The sequence below is a fragment of the Alosa pseudoharengus genome, unplaced genomic scaffold (assembly GCF_046254945.1).
Source record: "Alosa pseudoharengus isolate Yale_2024_CS ecotype anadromous, Long Island Sound unplaced genomic scaffold, YU_APseudo_1.1 YU_APseudo_1.1_scf_13, whole genome shotgun sequence".
Taxonomy (NCBI): domain Eukaryota; kingdom Metazoa; phylum Chordata; class Actinopteri; order Clupeiformes; family Clupeidae; genus Alosa; species Alosa pseudoharengus.
Window position 1 is genome coordinate 16,435,382 of NW_027468598.1, and position 6,258 is coordinate 16,441,639.

The following is a 6,258-nucleotide window of genomic DNA, read 5'->3' on the forward strand; positions in this document are numbered from 1 at the left end:
TTTTTTTGTGAAAAATGAAGAATCTGATTGCTATTACTTTCATTTCAATGGTGGGAAATGTCCCCCTAGGGCCCTGTGTATTTGCAAAGAGCATTTGCAAACTCAATTTGCATAACAGCGCTAGTGTACAGAACATCTATTAAGCCCTTACAGCAAACCAAAATTGCACACCATCTTAACATGACAGTCTATGAGCGATGATTTCCTATTCACCAGGCTTTGACCCAAGGCCCCCTTGCACACCAAGCATGCTGTGCTGCATTTAAACTGCAGCAAACACAGGGTAATTAGACCCCTCCACTCTCCTTCCCACACAGTGAAAGCCGAACACCTGCATCAGTCACGGCCAGAATCAATACAGGCCCAGGAAAATCAGCACAGACACCTATCTGACCAGCGGGCACTCCCCCCATAAGATGCTTCCCTTTGTGGACCGCTGTCAAGATCAATCCCTCTCTTTAACCGAGGGAGAAAAAGAGAGATCTGAGAGACCTTGGTAGGAAGGAAACAAGCAAGATGGAAGGCTTAGACTGAGGCACAGTGCTGAGCATTGCTGTTGTTTACTTGTATTTGACACAGGCAGAGATCCATGCTGTAGTGACTTCAATATTTAAAATTCTGCTGGTGAGCCTTGTGAATGTCAAAAGGAGCTCTCTGCTACTCAAGACTGCCATGAATCCACGGGGAGCAGAAGAAGCAATAGACGCTCAAAGACGGAGCACGCTACAGTCACCTCCATCAGCCTCTAGTCTAGGAAGAAAGAATCTGTGCTGCAAATGGTTTCTAAAAGCGCCCATTTGAATGCATTAGCCCAGTGAACGGAGGCGGCAGCCAGAGAGAGGTTGCCAAGGGGACAGGGACCTCAATCTGTCAAGAGGGGATGGGAAGGGAAGTCTGGACCAGAAGCTTGGACCCTCTTCCAGGAAACCTCCACAGTCCATGGTGGTGAGTGGATATCCAATGTCCATTAGAGGGGAACCCTCCCGCGACATCTGTCTTTAAAGAGGCAGGTCGCTAGTGTCTGAGGTAAAAAATGGGTCTATCCGTTATTTCTCAGTAGTGAGATCTCTCTCTCTCTCTCTTTCTCTGGGAAGGGAAATCTCTATACTCCAATACCCTCCAATCAGCCATTCAATTTTATAATCTGCCTTTAATGAAATCTCTTTTGCATCTATTCCACCTTGCCATTCCAGGCTCATTGGCAAACATAGAAAATATGTTTACAATGTATAAATAGCCAGACATACACACACACTTGAGCTAAGCAGTGCATACTGTACATATGTGTGATGGACAAATTTTAGCAAAAGGACTCTCCATATTAAGTCTGTAGGCACACCAACTGCATTTTGAAACTTAGTAGTAATTTAACTGAGCATATTGCATCACAAAGGAAACTGCCATTTCAAAACATAAACAAGCCACCTGAGTTTTTTGTACAGCTCCAGAAACCTACTTATTAAGCAACTCCAACGCAGCTTAGCATTTTGCTTTTCACAGGTAAACAACAATGAGTGGTCTTACAACACGAGCATCAAGCACTGCAGCAGCAAACAGCACCTAGGCACTCTGTACTCGCTGAAGCAGCCCTCTGGCTAGGGAGTAGGGAACAAAATCTCCCCAATTGCCTCCATGCTGAGACTCTGTGAGGAAGAAGTTGGTGGAGGCTCTTGTCTGTGGTGTCCTCCTCCTCCTCTATCATGCCTCTCCCTACTGATGTTAGCCCTGCAGCACAAGCTGTGGACTCCGTTTGGCACAGGAAGCAGTGGTTAACACACACACACACACACCCACACACACACATACACACACACACACACACACACACACACACACACAGCATGCGTACGCTCCACTTTTTGCTCCCTCCCTTAATGCACAGCAGGAGATGGTTGAACGGGAGACCCCCTTCTGGCGACCGAAAGACAAGCTGATAGATGTCTCCCTCTCTTTTTCTCTCTCTTTCTCTCTCTCTCTCTGGATGTGGCACGCTCATGTCTACAGCACACAATGGCTGCCTGAGTCACACACACATACTGTACACACATGGCCGATCTCTGACTGCCTCCATGCTGCTGCAGCCTTACAAGATATCACTCTGGCTTTGGCGGTTCCTTCCTCTTTTCCTCTATCTCTTTTTCTCTGACTCTCTACTTCTCTCTCCACTTCCTCTATTGTTTTTGTTCTGTCTCTCTTCGGCGATCTGTGGCACTCTGCTGCTGTCTGCAGTCTTCTTGTGTATTTCTTCCTCTCCTTCCCCCTCTCTCCCTTCTTCTGTCTGTATTTGTCCAGCCTCCTGCTCCTGCTGATAAAGAGGTTTGCTTCAGCAGAGGTAATTTACGGCCTTAACGGCTTGACAGAGTAGCCCTCTACCCCTCTGAACCCCCCCCCCCTCCCCACACACACACACACACACACACACACACACACGCACACTCCCCCAGCCTGTGTTCAAAGCTCAGGCCCACAGCACCTGCTCACTAATCATACAATGTAACCTTCTGGGACAACATGGGCGAGTGAACCATATCTGTGTTGTGTGTATGTGCGTGCATGTGTGTGTACACGTGTGTTTGTTTCTATTGGCAGGTGTATCATGACATTGTATGTGTGTGTGTGTGTGTGTGTGTGAGCACACAGTATATGGATATATATACACATGTATGGTGTGAGCACACAATATATGGATATATATACATATATATATATATATATATATATATGTCTAGGTGCATGTGGCATGTGTATTTGTGTGTGTGTGTGTGTGTGTGTGTGTGTGTCTGTGTGTGTGTGTGTGTGTACATGTCCGCCCTAAGCATGTCCCTTGTGACAAGCCCCCCTCCGCTCCCCTGCTCACGTGAACATTGATAACGACTGCTGCGTGGTCTCTGGGCACTAAACTGGAGGAGGAACCTCATGAAATATTAAACAGGGGGCCGCACCCCCTTCTCCCCCCCACCTCCCCCCATCCTCCTCCTCTCTCCACTCAGCCTCACCCCGTCTCTGTCGCCAGCCCTTCATCGCCTTTGTCTCCTGGACCAGCCGCTCTCAGTCAAGATGAGCAGCAAGTCAACAGCCTGTTACAGCTCATCCCACAGCAACACTGTGCTGAGGCCCATCCACTCAAAACCAGAGAGGAGAGATCTTCTCAGCACCCTTTCATCAATAGCATATGTAAAAAATAACCCAAACAAAAGCTAATAAAGAAAGAAATATTATGGGAAATATATAAACATTCATTCAATTATAAGATTATTCATGTCTAGTACTGAAAACAACTAACAGTATGTACATGTATAAGAATATCATAGAGCAGAAAGAATAGCTCTTATAATAGAATAATGTGCCTATACAACTACAACTGTGTAACACAGTGACCTGTGTAATCCATGGATCTGATAGAAACAGCTAATTCAGTGTTATGTAAGAATATTACACACAGGCAGCACAATGATGACCAGTGGTTGTACTATATTTGGTCACTTGTTACAATACTACAAGAATGAAGGGGAATATGAAAAGAGAATGTGAAAGGAAACAACAACAGAGAGAAAGATGGACACACTGCTGAACAGAGAGATAGGCCTACAGAGAGGAGACTGGTAGAAAAAGAACAACAGTGAGAGGGGCTTAAAAAGATATGGAGTGGGAGAACGAGGGAGGTTGAGTGAGAGAGAGAAAGAGAGAGAGAGAGAGAGAGAGAGAGAGAGAGAGAGAGGGGGACAGAGAACAGAACTAACAGCTTTCTAATTATAGCTACACGTATGTGTTTTGGTATTTCTCGACAGGCCGGTCCTATACTAGACTGGCCACTAGCCGCTGACATTCCCGCCGGCTGAATCATTGTTTTGTGGATGAAAGTAGGAACGTGTCTGCCTGTGACTGTGGTGGTCTGCCAGCTGTGAACTCCTGCAGGCCTGTAAGGCAGCGGTGGTGCTCCCTCCATATCACTGCAATAGTTTCAGTGAGCCCACCCCACAAGAGAAACAGCTCATGGACTGTGTCCCACTTGCTAAAGCAACCTAATGGCCACCAACAGCACTAGTCATGCCTCTGTTTTGGTGATAGCATTTATTTGGCACTCTAAAACATTTCCAGCACTGATATTCAGGGAATTATCCCTATGCTCAAGACTAAATTGACTTTCACCTTTTCTTTTTAGCAAAGGCATTATTTTTTAATTGGTTTATTTTTAATCCTTTCTTCAAGATTAAGTGGTAGAAAAAAATCGTTACTTCCTTCACCTCAGCAGCGGAGGTAATTAATGAACTCAGATAATTACCTGCTGGACACAAGGCTGTCAAGTTGACCACCAGGGCCCAGGAGGAACTCTTGACACAAACCATACTACGATAACAAATACCCTGCCTTTCCCCAGACATAAAAAATGTTTCGCCCTATCTGGGGCACGTCTCAGGCCACCTGTCCAAGAGCCAAACACAGAGGAGGGGGGAGACGGCCCTGTCCTGCGCCTGTAAGCTTCACAGCTTCAGAGGTGAAAAATTACCAAAAAATGACCACATGTCCAGACCTGATTCATGCGGTTTGCGTAGTTCCTACGTTTTTCACTGGCACAGCTCAATTCCTGCCTTCACTCTCTACCGCAGATGCAGAAACAGTGACCGGAGTCTGTTGCCTTGGGAATTTTGACACTTCTTTCTAGGCCACACTGTCTGAAATTATTCTGCTCCCAGGCAAATCCTAACACTGAAAATTAATCAAATATACCCGTTTTTCCCTGTACTTATAAATATGCTGCATTTGAGAGTCAGAATGTCTTCACCAACATTATAATAATTATATCATCATCAAAGAACAGATTGGTGGTTTTCTGCAGTACAAAACAGACACAGCCGTCATCCCCCAAAAGCAACATTACCATCGAGAAAAACAAAACAAAAAAACAGTTGAATTTCAGTAAATGAGCTGGAACACCGTTTTGAGAACATCGAGTTCACCTTTCTGTGCACTCTTAGAACCGCGCCATTGCCTTGGCAATTCATTTCCCACAAAGGAGTCTCAGCATCTATTAATACAGAGAAGCGATTATGAAAATGGGCCTATTACCACTGCTTCTTTCAGTAATTAGATGAAAAGGCATCATTTGCTCACAGAGACATAGAGAAAGAGAGAAGGGGGGGGGGGGGGGGGGTTCTGTGGATAATGTTTTTGGGAAATAGGTTGATGAAAATAAATGTATGAGAGTTTCCAGAGACCTTTTCATGATTTTCCATGTCGTATGCATTACTTGATACTACTACTAGACAATGGACTAAACCTAATCCTTTATCGAGTATAACTTAAAACTACATACCGGTACTAACTCTTTGTGAGAGGTTGTCCATTAACTATTAAATTGAGTACTGAGTTTAGATTTAGTCAGATAGCAGAGAAGCTGATATCATAGCATGTTAAAGCTTAGATTAGAGTGAGGAACTAGTTCTGCTAACTAAATTAAAACTTCAAAAACGACAAACTTTAGAATTATGAATTTGCCATTGAAAAATCAATTGAACCACACAGAAACTGTCCCCGAACTGATACCATGCATGGCGGTGTAAACCCGCAAGCACATAGTAATACTGAGCAATAGTTCTGCTAAACCTCCATCATGCATGAGATTTCGTGTTGGTATGGACCAAATTAGCCACTATAGTCTAGGACGCCACTGAACATCCCTTCGACATGGCTAACGTGTTTTTCGCCATACTAAGAATTATGACAGCTTCAGTGGCATGGACAACATGCAGCTTCTCCACACAAACACACTCACGCGCGCGCATGCACGCATGATTGCCAATCATGGATGTCTCAGGTAAAGAAGCAAAAAATAACGATAAACACATTAACATAGATACAATGTACCAATTCAGTTTTATACTTACACAAACAACAACGCCAGAGGCTTATCGTTGAATCGACATTTTAAACATAAGATCCCTACTATAATCAAAAGCTATTAGCACAAGGTGAGCAGATTACATTTTACCTGCGATGCGTCACTGCATTAAAAAAAAGCATACACGTTCAACAAATGTTTAGCTAAAAGGAGGTGATGCGCATACACCAGTTTATCTTGCCTTCACGAATGCAAGATTGTCTGTTGGTTTCTATCGGCTCGCAGAAAATCATATAGCATAGGCATTTAAAAAAAAAAATAATACTAACATTTGAGCACCTTTTAGAATGAATGCGCTATGACAAAGGTGTGACCTACCAGCACAAGTAAACAATGTCGTTGTCGTAAACGCTCCTCGT